At 36.4% G+C, this 11190-nt stretch overlaps 1 pseudogene; it reads left to right on the forward strand.

The window, feature by feature from the left end:
- Nucleotides 1-6633: 6633 nt before the first annotated feature.
- LOC124891906 lies at nucleotides 6634-6731 on the forward strand (annotated as a pseudogene).
- Nucleotides 6732-11190: the final 4459 nt, after the last annotated feature.

The following is an 11190-nucleotide window of genomic DNA, read 5'->3' on the forward strand; positions in this document are numbered from 1 at the left end:
AAATAGAAAACCCATATGTTGGGCCTCTATCTTTCTCACCATTGAAGGATACTCCTTCATCAAAGTCCTCTGATTGATAAATTGGTTAGAAGAATATTTTAATTCATTGTGCTGCGAGTACCATTTTCTACCCACTTCTGCTACAGCTTTTGTTTCGCATCTGCGATGCCCCCTGGGAACATGCGGAGCTACTAGTACTCTATCATCTTGTCTACTCCTCTTGTGTGTAGACCCAGATGTCCCAGCTATATTCTTTCCCTTTCTAAACATGTTACTTGTTCAGTATATCAGCCAAAAACATCATCAAACAATAACCTTACAAACTAGCAACCATTAAGTGTGGAATTCACCCCACACTTAATTGTTAGCACAGGTTTATAAACCAGTGAATCAAGGTACTTAGAATTCCCCTGTTTATTTCACAAGTCTAACAATCAGATATCCCACATTAACACACAGAGACATCTCGTAGTTGCATAATTTTAGTACAAGGCTTAAAAGCTAAACAAGTTATTCTACATATGCATATCCCTTCGTTACACATTACCACTCTTCAATTCTAGTGCAAACATGCATTCAATGTGTTCTAGCCTAAACCACAGTCAACTTTACTTAATTCAGTAAATTATGGTTAACACTAAAATAATGTTGGATCAAGATCTACCACACACTTAGTTGTCTTCATATATTAGGCATCAATATCCCTTCAGCAATAAAATCTAGAATCAAACATCAAATGTGGGAACTCAGCAAATCAACATAACAGGGGAACCTATCATCGCACAGGATCCTAAATCGCTTTTAATCAACATCCCCAATTCAGTCTCCAAGTGTCACTCAGTATTTCAACTCACGCAAGCACATAAACAATCTAAACTTTTCCCAACCTATAGTCATCCATGTACAAACACCACAAAATTTTTGAGCAGTCGAAATAATTTCAATAATCCATAAACCAAATCTACAAGTTTAAACTCAAATAAAATCCCCAACCTACACAGTTATTGTCACTAATTCACTTGAATATACCATTTGTCTTCTCAAATCCAATATTAATAACAAAATCATGCCCTTAGTTACTAATTAATTACTAATTAATTAGCCTTCCAAGCATTATTGACAATGTACAACAATTGTGAGTCATTAATAAAAGTAATATAGGACTTACCTTATTGACTTGAGGAAGAAAATTAAGGAGAAAAATGGGGCGGCTGCAGACCTAGGGTTAGGTTACGAGTGAAATAGGTTGAAGTGGTATTTATAGAGTTGGCCCAGAATGAGGGTTGACGCGACGCGTTGTATATCTCATTGAATAATCAATGCAACACGTCACGTTTGCGTCGCTTCTCTAAATTTTACATCAAATATTTCTTCTAAGTGTTGCCTACATGATAACCAATGCGGCATGACATTTAACTCGTCGACAGACTTATACAACGCGTTAGAATCGCATCGATTCTCTTGAAATAGCCTTGAAAAATTTTTCTAAGTGTGGAATTTATGCCCATCGAAGCGACGCACCAAGATAGCATCGATCCTCTGGAAATTGCATCCAAAAAAATTTCTAAGGACAAATTTCTCAGATTTTTAAGCATCTTTTCATACCCCTTACCTTTTTCACCACTTATCAGCTATTTACCTACTCAATGACCCATGTTCACCGTCTTCTTTATCTCTACCTAATTTCTCATTCCTGTACATCAATTAAAAATAATAAAATTACGTAAGAGAAAGTAGGTTGCCTCCCACCACGCACCATATTTTCGATCATGGCACGACTTATTTTTTTTAATTTTTCTCTTTGTTCTTCAACTAAAAATTAAACTACCTATTACATTAAATTTGTGGGCTTCCTCCCACATAGAGCCTTATTTTACGTCATAGCATGACTTAGCTCAGCATTACTCATCAGCAAAAGTGATAGATTCCTTGTGCTTATCTGGATGATCTGCCCAATAGTGATTTACACGTTGTCTATTTACCAAAAACTTCTCTATCTTCTCTTTATTCCACAACTCCACAGCTCCATGAGGTGTCATACGCACCACCTCAAAAGGTCCAGACCATTTCGACCATAATTTTCTCAAAAACAACTTAAGCCATGAATTGAACAACAAAACAAGTTATCTAGGTTTAAATACTCTATCTTGAATTTGCTTGTCATGCCATCTTTTGGTCTTCTCCTTGTATATGTTGGCATTTTCATAGGCATGAAGCCTAAACTCATCAAGCTCATTTAGCTACAATAATTGTTTCTCTCCCGCAGCCTTAATCTCAAAATTTAGCTTCTTTACAGCCCAATAGGCTTAGTGTTCCAGCTCCACAGGTAGATGACAAGCTTTACCATACACCAAGCAATATGAAGATGTCCCAATGGGTGTCTTATAAGTTGTTTGGTGGGCCCAGATTGGATCATCTAGCTTCTTCGCCCAATATTTTCTCTTCTCATTAATGGTCTTCTAAAGTATTTCCTTAATCTCCAGATTTAACACCTCAACCTGTCCACTAGTTTGGGGATGGTATGCAGTGGCAACCTTGTGCCTAACACCATATTTAGCAAGAAGATTTTTGAACCAAATGATAATGAAATGTATACCTCCGTCACTGATTATTGTTGTTGGTGTACCAAATCTAGAAAATATGTTCTTCTTCACAAATTTTAGCACCACTCTTGCATCATTAGTCGGACGCGCCATAGCTTTCACCCATTTAGAGACATAGTCAACCGCTATAAGAATGTACAGATTGCCTTTTGAAAATGGGAATGGGCCTATGAAATTGATCCCCCAAACATCAAAGACTTCAACTTCTAAAATATTATTGAGGGGCATCTCATGACTCCTAGATATGGTACCCAATATTTGACATTAATCATAATTATTTACAAAGGCAACTGCATCTCTAAACAACGTAGGCCAAAAAAAACCTAATTCAGCACCTTTCTCGCAGTTCTCTTACCCCATGATGTCTACCATATGGAGATGAGTTGCAATCTTATAGTACCTTTGAAAATTCAGCCTCTGGGATACACCTACGAATGACTCCATCTGGACCCTGCTTGAAAAGATATGGTTCATCCTAAATATAGGCACGAGAATTATGGAGTAATTTCTTCCTTTGTTTTATGGTGGAATCAAGAGAGTACACCTCATAATCTATCAAGTTCACAATATAATCATACCATGGGAACTCAACTGCATCTATGGACAGCAATTTCTCATTAGGAACTCTTCCTTAATACTAAGGGAGTCATCAATAATATGGTCTTAATTTTCTAGCCGTGACAAGTGATCTGCAACTTGATTTTCAGCTCCCTTTTAATATCGTACCTCAAGATCAAATTATTGTAGTAGAAGAATCCACCTAATTAGTCTTGGATTCACACTCTTTTGTTGACAAGATACTTAATGGCAGCACGGTCAGTATGAATAATGACCTTAGTGCCAACTAAGTAAGATCTAAACTTATCAAATGCGTACATCACTGCTAGCATCTATTTCTCTATAACTATAAAGTTAACTTGAGTATCATTAAATACTTTTCTAGCATAGTATATAGAGAAAAATACCTTATCTCTTCTTTGACCCAAAACTGCTCCCACAGCAATGTCACTAGCATCACACATCAGCTCAAAAGGTAACTCCCAATCTGGTGTAATCAGAATAGGTGCTTCAGTCAACTTCTTCTTAAGCTTCTCAAAAGCTTTATGGTAATCATCCTCGAACTCAAATTTGGATTCTTTCTCCAACAATCTGCATATGAGGCTTGCAATCTTTGAGAAATCTTGAATGAATCATCTGTAGAACTCTGCATATCCCAGAAAGCTCCGTACTTCTTTAACTGTCACTGGATGTGGAAACTTTTCAATCACTTCAACCTTCACCTTGTCCACTTAGAGTTCTTTGCAAGACACTTTATGGCCTAGGACAATTCCTTCCTTAAACATAAAGTGGCACTTTTCCCAAATCAGCACTAAGTTCGTCTCTTCACATCGAGCTAGGACTCTGTCAAGATTCTGCAATCACTTATCAAAAGAATTACCATACAAAGAGAAATCATCCATGAATACCTCCACAAAATCATCAACCATGTCAGAAAATTTTGCTAGCGTACATCTCTAAAATTTAGCTGGTGCATTGATGGGCCGAATGGCATGCGTCTGAATACAAATATACCATATAGACATATGAAAGTGTTCTTCTCCTGGTCTTTCAATGATATGATTATCTGATTGTAGCTGGAGTACCCACCCAGAAAATAATAATACTCTTGCCCCACTAATCTATCCAGCATTTGGTCAATGAATGAAAGCGGATAATGGTCTTTTTCAGTTGCTTCATTCAATATCCGATAGTCAATACAGATCCTTCAACTAGTCACCATACGTGTGGGGATTAACTCATAATCGTCATTAGTTACCACGGTCATCCCTTCTTTTTTCGGTACATAGTGCACTGGACTCACCCAGCTGCTATTAGAAATTAGGTAAACAATACCACTATCTAACCACTTTATCACTTCCTTTTTGACCATCTCTTTCATTACTAGATTTAATCTTCTTTGTTGCAGCACTCTCAGTCTGTAACCTTCTTTCATGTAAATGTTGTGCATGCAAAATGCTGGATTAATTCCTATAATATCGAATATTTGCTAACCAATCACTTTTTTTCTCCTCTTTAAAATTGATATAGCTTTCTTTTCTTGCTTATCTGTTAATCCTACAAACAAAATAACAGGCAAAGTATATTGATCACCAAGAAAAACATATTGTAAATGAGGAGGAAGAATCTTAAACTTCAAGTTAGGAGCTTCTTCAACTGAGGACTTGGGCAATAGACCAATTGGCCTATTTAATGGTTCGACAGGCACTTTCATCATCTCAACCACTGCCAAATTCATAACCTGGACTAATTCCAATGCTTCCATATCTCCATAAAGATCATGACCCATCAAAGCTCTCTCTAATGGATCATCAGACAACAACAGTTGCCAATCAAAAACATGGTCAATAACCGATATAGATGAAAACTCCTCATATATGGATGGTAGTTTCAATGCCTTGTACACATCAAAGACTTTAACTTTATCATGCGCTCGCATGGTCATTTTTTTGGCTGCTACATCAATTAGTAACTACCCTGTTATTAAGAAAGGCCATCCCAAAATAAATGGAACTATAGGATCAGCTTCAAAGTCAAGAATTATAAAATCCACTGAAAAAATTAATGATCCTATTTGCACCAAAACATCCTCAATAACCATCCGGCCTAGCAAGTGATCTATGCGCCAGCTGCAAAATAATAGTAGTAGGTTTGGACTCCTAAGACCCATCTTCCGGTACCATGATGTTGGCATAAGATTTATGTTAGCTCCCAAGTCACACAATCCATGTGCACAAATAGTTTGTCCAATGGTAATCTGCAAGGTAAAACTACCCAGATCTTTAAGCTTTGTGGGCAATTTATTTTGAATCTTGGACGTACACTCTTGAGTTAGTGCAATTGTAGCATACTCGGTCAACCAGTTCTTATTAGCAACTATATCCTTCAAATATCCTGCATAATTTGGCACACTTTTTAGAATGTCAATAAGAGGAATATTCACTTGAACCTACTTAAGAACTTCTTGTAACTTGCCTCCTCTTGATGTTTCCTTGCCCTTTGAGGAAAGAATAAAGGGGGAGTCTTCTTGTCCATATAAATTTCATCACTTGCAATTTTTTCTTTGATTTCTCTCTCTGTATTGTCTTTGATACTGTCATCAATAATTTTGGGACCAATCTGTTCTTGAACTGTCTCCTTAGTTTGCAGCCCACTCCTTGTTGTAACCGTATTTACCTGCTTGGGGTTTGTCTTTGTATCGCTAGGTAATGCTCATTGAGGTCTTGTATTTTGTGCCCCTACAATTTGACCCAATTGCAACTCTAAATTTCTCGTAAGCAATTATTGACTCTTCAACTCAGCTGCAAATTGTGCCTATTGAGTCTTTATGTCTGTTGAAAATTGTGCTTATTGAGCCATAAACTGCTTAATTAATTTCTCCATATTGCTAATCTGAGTAGTCGCCTAATTATTCTAAGCCGGCTATGGATTTGGTTGCACTGGTCCCTTGTACTAATTTGGATATTGCACCTGATTTTCACCCCATGAGAAATTGGGATGGTTTCTCCAATTGGGATTATACGTGTTGCCAAAATACTATTGACCCTGACAATTTGCATTCCTTACATAGTTGACTGAATCTAGATTAACAGAACATGCATCTGCTGTGTGCTCACCATTTTTGCAAACTTCACACCAAGAATTTACCTATTGAACTGCATTTGTTGCAACTGCTGGTTGTGTCACACCCAACTTTAGGTTGTTCAAATGAGTAGTCATATAATTTTACATTGCTGTAATCTGTGCTTGTAATCTAGTAAACTAATCTACCTCCAATACCCCTGCAACCTTCTTGGGAGCACTCCTTGAGTCTGTATGTCAATTAGGATTCCCTTGTGAAATTTGATTCAATAGTGTATACAATTCTTCATAAGTTTTCTCCAAAGCTTGGCCTCCTGCTGCTGAATCCAAGAAAATTTTTGTATTAGACTCAATGCCTTCTATAAATGTATGAACCAAGACTTCAGTCGATTGATGGTGATGAGGACAATTTCTGATAAATCTCTCCCAAGCTTGGTAGAGATTTTCTCCATCTTTTTGTCTAAAACTTAAGATGTCACTCCTCAAATGTGCAATCTTTTACGATAGGAAGAATTGAATAAGGAACTTTTGAGTGCAATCATCCCATGAACTAATAAAGAGTGGTGGTTTAGCATGTAACCACCTCTTTACTTCCCCTATTAGAGAAAAAGGAAAGAGTGTGAATCGAACATAATCAGTATTCACCCCTTCTGGAATATACGTATCACTTATTTCCAAGAAAGTCTATATGTGCTCCTACAGATCCATATGTCAAAGGCCATGGTAATGCCCTGCCGAGTTCAATAGTTGCACCATATTCTGCTTCAGTTCAAATCGACCTCCTGGTTTGGGTTTTCGAATGTTGTGAGTCATATGATTCATAAGAGGGATTGCCACCTCACGAACAGGTCTTGTAGTTAGTTGACCAGGAACAATTGGAATAACAGGAATGATAGGAGGTGGAATATTTCTGGAACTTGGATCAGCTGGTTCATTTTGTTGTTCAGCCATTCTTTACCTTAGTTGAAAGATTTGCTCTGGTTCTGCAAAAGCCTCTACCAGTTCTTTATCTCTCGCCAATCCTGGATTTACCTAAACCTGCAAAAATTCAGTTGCTAAGATCAAGTTGTTAACACCTACACTTAATATCAAAAACCAAATATTTATCAATTTACTAATTGTATTAGATCCCCGGCAACGGTGATAAAAACTTATTGCAGCTCAGACGTACATACAAGTGCACGTGATCGTTCAAGTAATATAGTGATTTATATAATCAAATATCGTTCCCACGAGGATTAAACAACTAGAATTTTAATCAACTTTTAGTTTCAGACATTGAGTATTAGGTATTGTATATTATCAAGATGATTTTGAATTTAAGAATAAACATGTAAATTAATAAACAAGAAATAAAATTTTATGACTAGAGAAAAGCAAGCAACGGTTGTAATCAATTATGATGAGGATTCCAGGGTTGAGGCATTACGAACAATCATACAATTCTCTATTCTTATCACTATCTAATTAGTTATCAGGTTGTTGATTCGTAAGGTTTATACCATGATCTTGGTCTCCTGACCTCAAATTTTCTATCTATTGAATATTGTAGCTACAGCTTCCGCAGAGATACAACAATTCTTCTAGATTCATAAAGTTATCTTCTTGCACTTAAACTAAACAAGGCTTCTAGGTATATCCCTATCCTAGATGCTAATTCAAATCCCTTATTTTATTAAAGGATAAGAACCTTGATCCTTAATTTCTTCATTCTATCCTACGATTATCCTCCCGGATGCACATAGAAATATAGATTTATTCTAATAGTGGCCACTCATCAAAATAGTAAGCTCAAGAAATTAAGAACAACCCAGATGATAATCCAAAAAGAGACTATGAATATAAATATAAAAGAGTAATCATGTTCTTGGCCTTAACCCTAGAATAAGGGTGTTTAGCCACTCATGTTTGAATTCAACATCCAAAATAAGTAATCAATCATACCCAAAATAATTCTTGAAGTAAAGAAGTTCAAAATAAATAATAAGAACCCTAAAATAGAGAATTTTATGCTTTTCCATCGCTTCTATGCTTGCCAAGCTATCCTTATAATTGTGCTCACGTGTTTCTTTTATACTTGGGAAAATTTTACCAGATTTGCAACCTTGAAGAGATGTATCACAAATCTTATTGAGATAACCAATGCGTCGCGTCAATATCGCGTTGTCATACTGGAATTCATCTTTGAAAATTAAGATAAGTCTATTCTTTCACCACACGACGCGTTGACATCGCATCGTGTCACTGGAAGTTGCTCCTCAATATTTAGCTAAGTGTCAAAACCTGAAGCATCGATGCAATGCATTAATATTGTGTCGATGCACCGGAAGTTGCATATGGAATTTCTTCTAAGTCATGAAAATCATGAATTGACGTGACTAGTTGATGCGATGCGTTGAGATCATCGTGTTACTGGTATTTTTCTCCAATTTATTTCTTTCTCTCATCTATCCTCGGCTCCTTTCTTTTCTCTTTACTCTCATGCATCTCCGTATGTTTTTACCTTCCATCTGTATAGTCCTTTTCCTCATCATGATATGTATCCTATTTTCTTCCAAATCCATGGGAAATCAACTCTGTTTTTGTAATCACATTGGTTAGCCATGAAACATCATTTAATTAGCAATTCAATGTATTTAGCATACTTTTTATTCTTGAAACAAGTCCAAATATAGGTAAATAGCAGTGTTTGGACATATAAATACGCCTAAGATCACTTTACCTCTCACTTTTGGAAAGCCTTTTAGAAGGGTCTTGGTACCCAAGTTCACCTCAGTTAGCTTTTCATCCTCATACAGATGGTTAAGCAGAGAGGACCATTCAAATTCTACAAGATATGTTGAGGCATGTGCTCTAGACTTCAAGAGTAGTTGGGATAATCACCTGTCGTTGATCGAACTTACCTATAATAACAGTTACCATGATAGCATCCAGATGGCCCTATTTGAGGCTCTTTATAGAAGGAGATATAGATCACTTATCGATTGGTTTGAAGTGGGTGAGGCCGTGTTGATTTGGCCAAATGTGGTATTTGATGCCATTGAGAAAGTCCAATTAATTTGAGAAAGGTTGAAGAAAAATTAGAGTCGTCAAAAATCTTATGCAGATGTGAGGAGAAGGAACCTTGAGTTTAAAGTTGATGACTTAGTTTGTTTGAAAGTTTTACCCATGAAAGGGGTGAAGAGATTTGGCAAAAAAGATAAGCTCAGTCCCCTATATGTTGGCCCCTACAGGATATTGAATCGTGTTGGGAAGGTTGCGTATGAACTAGAATTTCCTTCAGATTTGTTATCCGTTCACCCTGTGTTCCATGTATCCTTACTACAGAAGTGTATGGGTGATCCGCCTATTGTTGTACCCTTAGAAAGCACAGATATTCATGATAGCCTCTCTTATGAAGAGATTCCAGTTGATATTCTTGATAACCAACTTTGTAGACTAGGGAACAAAGAAGTTTCCTTGGTCAAAGTTCTTTGGATAAATCAATCCGTTGAAGGTGCCACTTTGAAAGTAGAAGCAGATATGCGAATCAAGTATGCTCATCTTTTCGTCGTAAGTTCAGATTCAGTGTGAGGTAACAAGTTTCCTCAGATTATCTCTTTTCATTCTAAGTCTCATCTTTGTATAGTCATTCTCTTAATAATTCTTGGTTTTGCAAATTAGTTTAGTCATGCTTTCAGTTATGCATGATAGTTATAGTCTTAGTATCCTCAGTTTGACTAGTCTCATTTGAGGACGAATATTCCCAAGGGGGATATATTGTAATACCCCATATGTTCTTAGTTCATCTTAGCCCTTATTATGTGCTTATAGTACTTAGACCCTAAAAATAAAGCTTTAAGTTGAGGGATTTAGTCATGTTTGACTCCCTTTAAACTTCAAGGATTTTTAAGTTGACCTTCTGAGCTCCGAGATAATGATTTTTTAGTTGAGTTATATTCAGGGGAGTAAGTAGCATGCCTCGGGTAAGTTTTGGATTTCTTGGACAAGTTTTGGATCGTATTTGGAATGGGATGACATCAGCTCACCGCAATTAGGCCGTGTCGTGGTGAGTATTGCAGTAAGGGAGTCACCACATCATGGTGAAGGAAAAAAATGCAATTGTCATTTCTAGATAGCCGTCACGATAGCACCGCGTCATGGTGAATTTCATGATAAGGGGCTCACCGCATCGCGGTGATGCCCAAACCAGCATTTGTCAAAAACTAGTGATTCACCGCGATTTCACCACGTTGCAGCGGGTATAGAGATGACCCACTCACTTTATAGCGGTGAAACCTTAACCGGCATTTTAGTTCTGAGTTTTAAATCTAAGGGGTGAATTAGTCTTTTCCAAACCCCCAAGTCATGATAAACAAAAGATTTAACTTAATCTAAGCATGTTATATTGATTTTTTACCAAATTTCTCTCAAGGAAAATCCTAGAGCTTCAATTTCAAACCTCAAGAAACCCAAAATTTCACCATTCTTTTTCCAAGATAATCTAAAATTCAAAGTTCCCAATTCAAGAACTTCAAGAAACAATCTTCAAGATCACAAATAGGAATTCAAAGTCAAGTTTCTTCATCAATTAAGGTATGTGGGGTTATGAACAAGGATATTTCTTCTATCCTTGTGCCTAAAATTTATTTTAAAGATGATTTTATGTGAATTTCAAATTAGGGTTCATACCCAAATATTACTATTTGAAGATTATGATATTATAAGTGTTTTAGATGATGAATTGCATGCCTATCTTTGCACATTTATGCTTATGAAGTGGTTTATGATATATTGAAGGTTGAATTTCACTATTTTGACTAAGATTGTGCAAGAACTTCATGATTTTGACTATTGAACATTTTTTGTGATAAATTGACATGAATTTGAAGCATGTGTTATAAAGAACTAGTTTGACTATTGATATTTCAAGAAGATTATGCTTTAAGCATCCTATGATTAGTTTATA

The sequence above is a fragment of the Capsicum annuum genome, chromosome 1 (genome assembly GCF_002878395.1).
Source record: "Capsicum annuum cultivar UCD-10X-F1 chromosome 1, UCD10Xv1.1, whole genome shotgun sequence".
NCBI lineage: Eukaryota > Viridiplantae > Streptophyta > Magnoliopsida > Solanales > Solanaceae > Capsicum > Capsicum annuum.